The sequence below is a fragment of the Marmota flaviventris genome, chromosome 6 (genome assembly GCF_047511675.1).
Source record: "Marmota flaviventris isolate mMarFla1 chromosome 6, mMarFla1.hap1, whole genome shotgun sequence".
NCBI lineage: Eukaryota > Metazoa > Chordata > Mammalia > Rodentia > Sciuridae > Marmota > Marmota flaviventris.
Window position 1 is genome coordinate 133,404,670 of NC_092503.1, and position 14,573 is coordinate 133,419,242.

General features: G+C 38.6%; 2 pseudogenes; one reads left to right on the forward strand and one right to left on the reverse strand.

The window, feature by feature from the left end:
- Nucleotides 1–6,195: 6,195 nt before the first annotated feature.
- Nucleotides 6,196–8,635, reverse strand: LOC114083014 (melanoma inhibitory activity protein 2-like; annotated as a pseudogene).
- LOC114083013 (E3 ubiquitin-protein ligase SH3RF1 pseudogene) lies at nucleotides 8,634–13,461 on the forward strand (annotated as a pseudogene).
- The last annotated feature ends 1,112 nt before the right edge of the window (nucleotides 13,462–14,573 follow it).

A 14,573-nucleotide genomic window follows, 5' to 3' on the forward strand; every position in this document is an offset into this window, starting at 1 on the left:
GTGTTCCCTGCAGTCAACACCCATCCATGTCTCAAGCTCCCGTGGAACTCTGTCATGCATAACCTTCCCCTGATGCCTACACTGCCACTCCTTCCAGCATTTGCTCAGATCTCACTTTCTCCATGAGGCTCACCGGTCTTGCTCACAGGGCAGTATGCCCACCCTCTTTACTCCTTTATATTTGTCCAAAATACTCAACACCTTTAACAGACTAGATCCTTATCTATTTGTTGGTTTATTGTCTGTCTCCCTACACTTGGAAGAGAAGAACAAAGGAACAAGAATTTGCAACTTTTGTTCTTTTTAAAAAATATTTGTAGATGGACACAATATCTCTATTTTATTTTTAAGTGGTGCTGAGAATGGAACCTAGTGTCTCACACAGTCTAAGCAAGCACTCTGCTCTACCAATGAGCCACAATCCCAGCCACAGTCTTTTGTTCTTTGATGTTATCCAAACACCTAGAAGGTGCCTGATGCATGGCAGACACCTAACAAGTTTTATAAACTGAAACAAATCCTGTGTAAGAGGGTGTGGTAATTACTTAGTTTTAATTTGCTGTAATTTTTTCTCTTGTTAGCAATAATCTGATTAGAGACATCAATAAAAAATATTATTAACTTATACTAAACTTATGTTCATTTCATCCCTTGAAAGTCATCTCTACTCTCACAAATCTCTCTACTGCCTTAACAAAACCGGTTAGCTTAACACATCCAGTATTTATAGTTATCCTAGAAGTGTACACAACTGTCTCTCTGAATCCACAGGGAGTTGATTCAGAACTCTTTATGGATACCTAAGCCCATGGATGCTCCAGCTCCTTCTTTAAAATGGCAGTGTTTGCATATAACCTGTCAGCACCCAGCTGGATACATTAAATTACCTCTAAATTATTGTATTAATCTGATGGAAAGTAGTTAATAGGTAAATAGTCATAACACTATATTGTTTAGAAATCATGACAAAAAAAGCAGTCCACATACGTTCAGTGAAGATGAAATCACTTTTCTTTAATATTTTGGATCTGCAATTGGTTGAGTCCATAGATGTGGAACCCAAAGATAACAGAAGACCAACTTATCAGCCATGGCATTAAACTAAATTTTAGATTTTAGGAGTGAGGAAGATATTCCCTATCCTTGCATTGGTATCTATATTTTCTATCTTCTTAGAAACCTAAATTATAGTATTAGTGCCACAGTGGCACTGGATGACAGCCATATGCTGTTAGGAAACATATTCCTCCATGGGAATAATTATAATTTTCTCTAAATGCTGAAGGAAAATTTTGCAAACACAAATGAGGACTTTTTTTTAAAAAAAGTCTTCATGTATCACCAAGTTAGAAATAATGTCTTCATCCTTTTCTTTCTTTCAATCATTACAAATTAATAGGACTTATACATGAAACTGAGCTTTAAAACTTATCTCTAGAAATCTCTATTCTTTAAATCTAAATATTAAATAAAAAGTGAATGTGTGTCAGTCCCAAGGTAATCCCTGCATGGAACTCCAACTTCACTTCTGCTTCAGAGAAGAATAATGCCACTGTCCTCTCACATGCCTGGAATGAAAAAGGAACCTACCCTTTCATGCAGCGTTCTTTAATTCTAAACCAACTCCTGCAATCATGCTCTCTGTTCTCAGGCCAGGCAGAGTGGGGACACTCACTGCCCATCCCCTGGGCAGAACAGTACAGCTTCCCGAGTGTAGGAACCTGAGAATATTACCTCCCTCCTCAGCATTACTCAAGCTCTTACCTCTTACAGAATAAAAGCACACTGCCCAAAACCTCTGTGACATGGCTCCTGCCCGAGTGGCTAGACATCCCACTACTTTGTACATAGAGCACTGTCCTCCCTACTATGTTACTTAAAAGCCAGTGCAAATTGTCCAATTCCTTCCCCTCCTCATTACAAATGCTGGTTCCTCTGCCCAGAATTTGGTCTTGCACCAACTGCTGCCAACTGGTACTGGACTCAGGGCTAAAATTTATCTCCTGGAAGCCTCCTAGTTTCTCAGAAAAGTCCAATGTCTTCTTTTTCTGTAACTATTTGTGTGTCTTCACTGAGCTAAACAGGAAAGTCCTCAAAGGTAAACAGCACCTTTGGGCCAAGGTCTTTCTGAATTTATCTCCCTAGTACCAAGCACAGCCAGGCTAGCAGAGGGCAAGCAAAAAAGTTAAAGGGACACATAAAAAACAGAGTGGATCTGCATGTTGTTATTCCATAACACAGAGCCCTTACATAATGCTCCTGTGAAATATATCCCAGATCAATTACAAAAATCTATGCAGAAAACTAACAATTTAACACACCAGACAGCTAAGCATAAATTCCTAAAGACACACATACACTTGAATAATTTACTTGCCCCAGAAGGGATCCTGAGAATACACAAGGAAGTATTTATGGAGCACGGCCCATGAAATGGGCAGATGGCAGCAGGACTTCAAGGACCCAGGGCTCAATCTCTTACTCGAGCCACATGAAGCTCAAATTCCTTCAAAGCATCTTGGACCAAGAAATAGTAACTTGAGGCAATGGGCTATGTGTTATGTGTGTGTGTGTCTCTGGGCGATGGTTCCACTTCAGAATCTGAAAACTCAGAGTGCTTTGAATACAGCAGGAAGAGCCCTTATGACATTGAATGGAACTGAACCAGAGTTAACCAGAGTAACAGTCATGGAAACTTTCCCTCAGTTTTTGGAGAAGATACATAACAAACATCTCACTGCAAAGCATAAATATTGAGGTAATTTATGAGCTTGCAAAGGACAGTGTCTTCACTGAGCAGAGCCTCGGAAGATGGCTGCTCTTACCACAGGGAGAGTCGCTATACTATTTTTCTGAATGAGCTCTTTTTCAATCTTCTCATCCTATAATCATCTTTCCTTAATCTTGAAACTTTTGGTGAATATTTTCTAATTCCTCTGGCAATCAACAATGTACACATTTAGAATCTCTCCTGCTGATTTTAACTGCTGGCTCTTTTTATTAAGCACTTATCCACTTCCTCAATTTATAAGAGTCAGTGCACACAACACCAAACTAGATAACAAATAAGTGTTTTCTGATGTAACAAACATCTAACTGTTGTTTAGATAATGCAAGGATCTCATTTTCTGGACATGCTTTGATGAATTTTGAAGTGAAAACCAGTTCTCAACTGTAAATTAGAAAACCTGGGTTGCAGCACTATAGATGCTACACACTAGCTATAGAACTCCTTAAAAAGCATTTAACAAGTCTGCAAAGAGCCTCAGCAATGTCTTCAGATAAACAAATAACAACTCATAACCAGTGCTCTGTAATGACAACTCAACCTGATATTCTGTTCTCACAAAGCAATCTACAGAGGAATAGTACAGAGTGGTGTGGAGTAGCTGATGCTACAACTCACATTAGTAATAAATGCTCTTCATTCAGACCTCGTAGCAATAGACTATTACTTGGAAGATCAATTTCTATGTTCAATCAAATACAACAAAATACTACAACCTTTGGGGTATTTATAATAACAATATTATAAAAATGAGAATATTAACAAGGTCCTACTAAAACAGATCTTTCACTTTACTGGAAAATTCTAAACTAAGATCTTTAGAAAATCAGCATTTGGAAGCATTTAATCACAGATCTTGGACTACTATGTACAGCTGAAACTAAGAGGAGAGGAAGATTAGACAGAGGAAAGAAAATTGACTTACTTCTTTTACTTCAGGCTTGGGGTGTTATTTAAGAGGCTCAGAAATCTCTGTCCATTGTCTTGTTAATCCCAATTTTAAAATATAACTTTCAGCCCAAAGACAGATAACAATATCTGAAGGTGGTGTTATTTCATTGACTTTTAATTTTACAATGCAGATAGCAAATAAAATAGCCATCTCACCCCTGAAATCACCAAATAAGAAAATGAAATCATCTGTGCAGACCATCACTCTTGGAGCAGTGAGCATATCACAATTTAAGACAAGTATTTCTCTTGAAACTGCTCCCAATTCCTCTGGAACTGCTGGTGTTGTTATGGTCTTTGATGGAGTTTCAGTGGAAGACTCTGAAAGAACCCTATCTGCAATGACTGATGATGACACTTGACTGGTCTTTTATGTAACTGCTTTACTATTAATTGGTTTTGCAAAGATCAGCTTCATGATTACTGGACCACAGGTTGGTATTCCAGGCTTCTTAGCAATCTCATCTGGCACCACCTCTATGATCACTTTTGATTTCAGTGTCCATCATGGCTGTTAGATTTTATACCTGGCATTTCTAATTATACAGGCCTGTCCTGTCTATATATTATGTACTTGGTATGAAACCGGCATTTAAACAAATTGGCACTCATGAGTTAAAATTTAAATAAGTAAATGGAGCCAAATAATTCAATTCAAATCAATTAATTAAATAAAAATATAGATGTCTTTAAAATTCTAACTCACAAATTTTTCTAGATGGTCAGACATTAAAATCTTTATTTCTAAAAAATGTCTAAAATGTAATATAACATCCACTGCTTCTTAAATTTTTCAACAGAGAAGAGATTATTAATACTGCTAATCAAATTGTTCTGAAATTCTTATTATATAATTAAAATAAGTAAATTAAACTTAAAATAATTGGGATTAAGTTTCATCAATATGGTTTCTTAAATAAGTAAATTAGAAATTACAACTGAAGCCCAACTACTTTCTCTTTTTTCTTTACAATTGTTAAAGAAACAACAGGATCCTGTCTCAAATCTCTCTATAGCAAGCTGAATTGATTGCCATTATCCTGGCATTGAGATTATTTTCTACTACTTTAAACATTGTTACAGATTCTTAATATACAGTTAAACGTGTTCCTCATATTTCTGCAGCTGTGTTATCCCCTCGTTTGGATTCCAATTTACTGTCTCTATTTTAACCCTTCAAACTCTTTCATAGCATCATATGTCCCCCATCTTCTTTGCTCATATACACAGCCACACTAAATTCCTGGACCTTTTATAGAGAATAATGCTATGAGATCACTTTATCTTTTATTTTCAGATGCTGTAGAATCTCATGGATTTTTTCATCAAAATGCTCAAACACTAATGAAGATGTTTTACACTTCTTCCAAACAGGCTCGTGTCATTATCAATAACTGTTCTTACTGTATACCCTTCCAGACCCCTATGTGCAAATCTGACAATCCATGAGGCCTGCATTCTAATGCACGTTGGCAAGTGTATATTACACATTTCCCTCTTTTTCATCCTTATTTTTTTCTTCATATTTTCCACTGATACTCATTCTGGGTTTATCTGGCTATTGCCTATTGATCTAAAAATGTGTCTACTTAGATTTCTCATTTATTAGTCTGCTTTGCCACTATGGACAAGCCCACTTATTTAAAGACACATACCTTCCTGCATATACAACCTGTGCTTTTGCACAATTTTATACTCATGGGAATGTATTTTTAACCCATGGAACTCCCCATTCTACCACACAAGTCTTTGTTGAATGAGCATATTGTACCCTCAAGACATGCTGCTCAATACAAAAATAAAAAAGGGGACCTAGCTCAGAGCAGAATACAACCCTTAATTTTATACAAATGGCATAAAATAAAGGATAATAAGGAACAATGGGGGCTGAGTGAACTTAAATTGTGGTTTCCAATTTTGAAAAGTTTTCTGAGAACTGAATTTTATATTTGAAATCTCCTATTTACATGACATAGTTGTGTTTTCTTCTTTACTCTTAATATACTCTAGTTATTCTTCTTTTATGGAAAAACTACCTGATTTTAATTATTATTATCAATGACAAATAAAATTGTAAATCAATTAATATCTTTCAATAAGCATACAGTTATGTTCAAATTTGCTACAATCATAATAAGTACATTTAATTGTATCAAGGCACAAGCTTTGTTTAGATTTTAAAATATTCCTGACTGTAAGATTATGTATATAATATTCCCACTGTTGCTTATGTAATAGTAAATTAATCAAATTAAGTTACACTATCTAGAATAAAATAAAATGGAAATAATTGACTAATAAGAATCATATTTAAACCATCTTTATTTACAAAATGTCATTCTAATAATTGTAATTCTGTTAAGCTTCAATTGGAGCAAAAGTATAATCACTTGAGTAAAAGCAGTTAAACTAAAAATGAGAGATAAATTACTTTTGAAGGCAGATACAAAATATTGTCAGGATTCTTGTTGTGCTTCTGGATGTTCAGTAGCAGGCTCATTTGAAAGTGGAATCAACCCTGAAGGGAACTCACTTCTACTTTCAGAATGTGGGGGAGGAAGGGGGGAATACAGCTCTTGGGGGGAGATAATGAGGAAAACACCACAATTCCATTGGGAATGGAGGGGATGGTGGACCCAGTGGAAAATATTGTTGAGATCTCCATATATGTTTCCTGGAGGAGGTGGAGGAAAAAATGGTCCTCTTCTCATGAACTCATTCCTTGGATTGACTGGAAACAATGGACCTCTGATTGGAGGGAAAGGTGAGAAAGCAAAGCCAGAGGCAGTTGCTTCATTTTCAGCAGGGAGAGATGAATCAGGCACATTGGAATCACCAAGATCAACTTTGGTATCATTTCTACTGGATTCCATTTCTGAAGACATAGGCCCATCCATTTTATCCAAAGGAAACATAGTAGAACTTCTGAGTTCTGTTGGTCCATATGGTCTACCATAATTAGAATAACATCCATCTTGCCTTAGTAGAGGAAGATGTGGATCAGAATATGGTTGGACTGGTGGAGCAATCATCATCTTAGGGTTCTGTTCCCATGGAGTTGACAGGGGCCCAATGTTATAAGATGCTCTCTGAGGATCACTTATCCCATCATAGCCTGATTCTCTTCTTTCATTGGTAATCTGAGGACCCAGAGAATCCTCTGGGCCTCTTCAGCCTCTTCCTCCTACCCTTGAAAGCAAAGGTAAGAGTCTGAGTGGACACTTCTTTTCCAAAAGAGGATCTCTCACTTCAGATGAAGGTCAATCCAAAGCTGAGGGACCATTTGGGGAATTCTCTCTGCCAAAGGCTGTATTTGAATCATCAAGTACAGAAGGATCTTTTTCTACAAGCTTAAATTTAAACTCATTTTAAGTTAAGTTTTGTTTATTGTAGGTATTTTGTTTCCTTAAATCATTGAGGTATCTTTCAGCACTCTGAGCTGCCAACTCATTATCATATGCTTTTTTCTCATAGTACATAATCAGCCCCCGATTAGAATGAATGGTTCCCTCCAATTCTTCTTCAAGATCTTTGACTTGCTTTCTGTAGTTCTCCAGCTGTTCAGTTGCATGGCTGATGTTTTCCTCCATTTTGGAAAGTTTCTCCTCTCTCACTACCTGGTAAGTTTTTTTTTCCTATTTATTTCCTTTGGAGTTTCATTACATTTTCTTGATATAGTTCAATAATGACTTTAAGTTGCTGCTGCAGATTCTGATTCTCACTTTTAAATTGTGTATTTTTTGACTGCAAAGATGCTTGTTCTGTCTTAAGGTTTTTAGTATTCTCTATAAGGTCTTCCTTTGTTTCAATGAATTCATAAAATAAAGTAAAAATTTTATTTTTTGAGAGAGAGAGAGAAAGAGAGAATTTTTTAAATATTTACTTTTCAGTTTTTGGTGGACACAACATCTTTATTTTATTTTATGTGGTGCTGAGGATCGAACCCAGTGCCCCCAACATGCCAGGCCAGTGCATTACCGCTTGAGCCATATCCCCAGCCCTGATTTTTTATCCTTCTAAGGTTTTAAAAGAGGTCTTTAACTTAGCAGCATAAAATCATCCCTTCAAATATCCTTTTGGCTTATCCTCTAAGTGGGCACCAACACTCTTCATTTCCAATTCCAAGTTACCATCTTCTGTTAGGTCTTCTCCAACCACAGAATCCCAAGCTTTCATCTGCAGCAAGTGTTCAGTCAGAGACTTAATGTGATTTTCTTTATCTCTTAGAACTTGTTCTGCATGTACTTCAGAGTGTTCAAATGTCATTTTCTGTTTATTAAGGCCATTTGCTTTTTCTTGCCATACTTCAACTTCTTGTAAAAGCTGTTTCTGACTTTCTTGAAGTTGGGAATTTTCATTCAAAACCTCTTTTATTGCTTCCTTAAATCCTCCTTCATTCATTTGAAATAGTCTCAATGTTGTTTTATCATCAGGTATTTGTGATCTGAGGGACTTTGATTCATCTTCTAGGAACATAATCCTTTTTGATATATCCACCATCAATTCATCCAGTTGAGAATGTTTAGTTTTCTCTTCTTTTAGCTCTTTTTTCTAGAAAGAGTATTTCATCCTGAAGTTTAAATACCAACCTATCCAATTTTTCATAAATTGCCTCCAAATTTTCTGCTTCTATTGACTCACCAAAATGTCATCCTTTAAAGATGACTCTAAGCCTTCATACTCTTTTTGAACAAGGATAACTTTTTCAAGTAGTTCACATTTTTCTTCATTTAATCCAGAAAGTTTTAGAGCAAGCTTTTTTTCTCTTCTCATGCAACACCTGCTTCTCACAGACTGATAACTTCTCCACAAAAACAAAAGAACAACAAAAAACCCAATAGCTGTACATATCACCAACTCCCACAGACAGCCATAAGGACTAGGGTGTTTATCCATGTCTTCCAACAATGCACACCACAACTCTGCTTACTTCTTCCAGGACCACCTCCATCGTAGGTGTGAGGGGCAGCCGATGTCCCTCCATCACACTAAGGCTACTTTGGCTATTACCTCTGACACCACACCATGTGCTATCTTCTACCACCTTATGATCCAGTAGGACTCAGCAGATGCCAGCAACATGCTCTGGAACTTCCAGAGCCAAAAGCTAAATAAATGTCTTTTTTTTCTATAACTTACTAAGGGTGATATTCAATTATAGCAACACAAATCATACTAAGTTTCAGAGAGATTACTGGTCAATGCATACCACTAAAAAGCAACAGTTCTGGGACTCAAACAATTGTCTTTAGTTCCATACCCCCAATAGAAGCAGTTATCCATGAAGTAAAATACACAAAAACCAGGCTGAAGATTCCTCTTAACTTTCCAGAGCTGTTTCTGTTTGGATGTAAAAGCCACTAAATGAGAGTAGCTTCTTTGCATCTACTGCACCTGTATCAATCTACCTACTTTCAAATCAACTTCCTGAGCCTTTTCCTCATCTGAACATGCAGCTCAATCACACTTTAGTAATGCTAATAATAATATTCACTAATAGAGTTATTCTCATCATTAAATGGACAGACAGAACAGACATCAAATGTTATTCCATTCATTCCCACTCTCCTTTACCTGTTTTTAACTAGAGGGAAAAAAAGCAAGAATTCTTAAAAATCATTTCTATTTGAAGGATTATAGAATTTTGAAATGGCAAAAAACTTTGATTGCATATCAAATAGTAATAAGATACTGAACCACACCCAGCTAAAAATTGAAGTCTGGGGTAATCACCTTTGAGACTTTCCACTCTGCGACATGGGCACCTGGTCTTACCACTTATTTAAATTTAAGAAAGTTTTGCACCATTAATATAATCATTCTCCAGATCACCAGAGATGATGATGACAGATGCAGTACCCCATGCACTTCTTGAACATTTCCAGAGTTCAGAAACAGTTATTCGTGCACTTTTCTACAACTTGTAATTTCATTTCCTACCAAAATTCTAGTACTGAAAATTTTGCTTTATAAAATACAAGCATTGTCTTGTACGAAATCAGTAGCACCCTATATTTAGAAAATGGTAAGCTGGGTGTGGTGGTGTATGCTTTAATCCCAGCAGCTCAGGTGCTAAGACACAAGTATTGTGATTCAAAGCCAGCTTCAGCAAAAAGCAATATGTTAAGCAACTCAGTGAGACTGTGTCTCTAAATAAAATACAAACTAGGGCTGGGGATGTGGCTCAGTGTTTGAGTGCCCTTCAGTTCAATCCCTGGTATTCTGCTCCCCCAAAAAAGATTAGTGATTCCTTTTTGACACATGTTACCCTAGGAAATGGGGAATCTTCATTCCAGAGAAGGTACTGTGTGTAATTTGTTAACTAAGAGATGTCAATTTGCTTGACAAAAAGATTTCCATGATCAAAGTACCATAAGGAGTTTGAAGGAGACATAACAAGACTCAAGGAGAAATGATATTGGCATCTAAGGAATCTGAAAGATAATTCTTGTAAGTTCCAGCAGCATCCATTAATCAAATATAACCAGTAAAAGCTCTCATGATTGTTACAGTGGAAAATAACTATCATTCTTGGTGTACATCACTGGACCTCCCCTGGGGTCCTCCAAGAACCCCACACAAAACACTCAGACCACCCAACCTCCAGCACTGTGGCTGCCAGCCACTCTGATTCACTGGTATTTATGCCAAAGCAGTTGTAAAATATTTTTGAATACCTCCTGGGTATCATCAAAACTGCTTAAATAAGAATCTTTCTCACCCCTAAAAACACATACACTTTTCCCTTGAGCTATTTGACAGTGTTTTCTTCCTAAGAAATACTAGCATCTGAAAGAAAGATCCAGCTCCTTGAAATGCATCTCTTTCCTATATTAAGTTTTCATCAAATTATGCATGTTAAAAATTTAATTTAGAATTCATTCACAGCCTGATTAAAAGTCCTAAGCTGTGATGCCAATATATATTTTAAAATACAGAGCTATAAGATTTGTACATGTGTTAAACTATATGTTACAACACAATTAATCATTCATTTGTTTGGAACCATGTATTATTAATCTCTTTTCTGATCTCAACTAGAATAATAATTCAACAATGATAGCAATACACAGATCATTAATGACAAAAGAAAAATTTTGGTTCTATTCCTGGAAATACTCCAGTTTATTAAACTACACAACAGTGCAGCACTTAGAATGCCCTTAAAAATTATAGAGAAGACCAAAAGTGTGACCATTTACCCTTCTCCTTAACTCTAAACTATGAATTGGTTACCAATGGGTACTACACAGTCAGTAAGAGCTGGTCACATGGAAAGTAATTAAAATAAACAGATTTTTGAAGGAAAATATCTACATTTGAAGACAGAAATAAAAGTCTTAATTTTCAAAAGAAAATGATTAGCTATTTGCAAATTTACAATTCACTAGAACCATATCACCATGATTTCAATATCTAAAGTATGTTACAGTTCCATGAAACACTTTTTTTTTCCTCATCAAACAACAGCTCAAAACATAGCCACACAGTTAACAGTATTGGACCATAAATAATGGTACACAACAAAGAGCCATGCACAAAACAACTGATCAAAACAGGAACAGTCACAGCTTTGAAGATGCAGGGAGATACACAGATGCCCAAGAAAGGCTGTTTCCATGAGCACAACAGGCAGCTACACAGATAACATTGCACTTGGATTTCTGTTTTCAAGTTCAAGATATGATGGGGTGCTGGGTAAAGCAGAAGGTCAATCCCAAGGGAGTCACAAGTGAAAGTCATTGACTTATCTCCACAATTATGATTTCCAGTACCTGTAAGAGCCACCATCCCATAGAAGCTGAGCACACTAAAATACTCAAGTCTAAAGTGTACTTGCCCCTTCCAACTTCTCCACCATGTTAGCCAGCATCTCCTGCAGGTTCTCCACCAGGAGGAACTGCTCTAGCACAAAAGTACAGATGGACAAGTCCTGGGAGACTCTGGAAGGAAAGTGGGAGAGCCATAAATATGTCACCAGTGTCAAGCATCCAGGCCTCATCTACCTTGGTGTCTTCCAGCTGCTGTCACAGAAAGAGTGATGGTGCTTGCTATTTCTGCACTGTCAGCTGCCCATCACCACAAGACACTGTCATTACTGCTCTTGTTTAAGAGCATACCATGTCTGGAGTATATCCTGACATGCACTGTACTGGAGCTTTGTCTGAATTTCCTGTTGTTCTCTACAACAGAGACTCTTTCTACCATCAGAGAATAAAAAAACAAAGAAGTTGGGTCACTTTTTTAAAGTCACAAAGTCACAAAATAATCAAGCCAGGCTTGAAAGTTGGATTTTCCAATTCTCACATATTGGTTTTAAACCTACCAAGCATTCTGTTGATTTAAAAAATAACATTTAAGGCTGGGCAAGTGGGAGGCAGTGACATACTTGTGTGTGTGCATGAAGGAGGGCAGCATAGAAGAGTTTTGGGGGCATTGTAGCATCAGAAACACAGCTAACAGTTGGTAAAACTGGGCTGCACAAGGGGCTAAAAACAAAAAGGAGCACTCAAAGCACAAGAGCAAAGTCTGAAATGCATGTTTCACAAAACATTTTAAGAGCTACACACAACTATGGACATTTCTGAAAACTCTAGGTTCTCTTAGTTGTTCTGAGTGGAGGGCCCTTGTTGGCTCGGGTGTTGAGGAGCTTCCCAGTGACATCCTGATGGACAGGCTTCTGGAGAGCATCAAGCAGAGGCCTTGGAAACTGAGCCCTGGTGGGGGCAGTAGGACCAACTGCACAAATGCATTCACAGCTCACGGCAGCACTATGGCTAATTGTAGCACAAATGATCTACAGGGTTCTCAGTACGGACAGCAGCCTCAGGTGTAAGCCTGGAGTCCCCCAGTGAGGGGTACACATAAGTTGCCATGTGCCAAAGCATTATATAACTATGAGGGAAAGGAACCTGGTGACTTTACATTTACCAAAATGACATCATCATTTTGCGACAAGTTGATGAAAACTGGTAACTTGGGCAAGTCAGTGGGACCCATGGCTCTTCCCCCACCAACTTTTAGCAGATTATTCAACCATTACCTCAACCCCAACCTTAGTGCAAAGAAGTTTATGACTTTTAAGTAAAATACAAAGAAGTGGACAAAGATTGCCTTCTGTTTGCAAAGGATATTTTTCTGACTGTGATACCCAGAATAGATGAAAACTGGGCTAAAAAAATGTTGGCAGAGAAAGTAGGCATATTTCTTATTTCACACCTTGAGTTTAACTCAGCTGCTAAACAGCTGATGGAATGGGATAAGCATCCCCTGTCAGAAGTTGATGCTGGAGAATGTCCCTCAGCAACAGTCCAGAGCAGCACTGCCCCAAAGCTCTCTGACACCAAGAAGAACACCAAAAAGTGTCACTCCTTCACTTCTCTCATCATGGCAAAGAAGTCTTCCCATACATCCCAGAACTGCCACTCCATGGAGATTTGCCCTCCTGTCCTCATTAGCTCCAGCAACCACACAGCTGCTGGGAGAATCAGTGAACTGTCTGGAATCCCTGCAGTGTCCCTTCTCAAATTCATATGAATAACACTGAGTTAAATGTGACCTCATTCCCAAACAGATCAGTGACAACTGACTCCTCATTCATTTTCCTGTTAGATGTCCCCCCTCCAGCTGCCCTTGGAACTATGAATCCTCCCCTCTACCACCACATCTCCTGGCTGTCATTGTCCTCACCTCCACACTACTGTTGCTGTAGCAGCTGCTGAAATGAGACCCAGACCCATGGCGGGATCCACTGTACAGATTGCACATTTTCAAACTCAGACTCACCCCAGTGTGTATGTGGATATACACCCATAGACTCCCAGAAAGAAAATGAGCTAGAACTGGGAATAGGGGAGATGATTTTAGTGTTTGAGCATTTCCAGAATGGCTGGTTCAAAGGGATGTCAATGCATACCACTGAGATTTGGGTTTTCCTTGTCAATTATGTGGCATTTGTCAGAAGGGCAGTGATAAATGCTACCCAAGCTAAAGTTCCTATGTCTACTGTGGGTCAGACAAGTTAGGGGATGACAAAGTTCAGTCCCTCCACTGCAGGAGGGCCTTCCCAGAAGCTACAGAGAAATGGTGTGGCTGGAAAAAACATGGTTGTCTCTCCAGCTGTAGTGTCAGCAGCTCAAACTAAGGTCCTGTTGCACATGCCTGGGCAGATTACAGTCAACCAGGCCTGCAATGCAGTGGGTCAGTTGTGGCACATAATCAAGAATACTCTACAGCAGCACTGATGCCCATCCAGGTGCAGAATGCTACCTGCATTTGTGGGCCTGCCCCACCATTTTCTGGCCTCCCCACAGCCTTTGCCACCAATGGCAGGCTCTGCTGCCCATGCTGCTGTTGTCAGTTTCAGTCAAGCCAGTGCCTCCCTGGCCTGTGCTTCAGCCACTTCATTGACCTCCCCAAGTATCATCATTGCCTCTCATGAAACCAAGCCCAGTGCCAGACAGTGACTATTCCCCCTGGACTTCCCACAAATCCACATGATTCTTCATCAGCTCATGGGAGCAGTTCAGCAAGCAACCTTGACAAGGACAGTAAAATAGAATAACAGGGTTACTGAAGTTGCCTTCTGGTGCCGCCACGAAATTGAAGCCCTGAGTATCCCCTCCAGTATTGCTGAAGTTGAAGTGGAGCTGGAAGCAGGGCTAAATGGTTATGAGTTACCCTGACAGGGAGCCATGTGTCCTGAGCTACCATTTGGAGGGAGGCCATGGCAGGGCCGGCTACTGCCCCATAGATGGGGATGGCCCAGTCACTGTAGGACCAGCAGGAACAGCTCTGAACCAAGAAGCTTTCCATGTGATGATTAGCTGCCTGT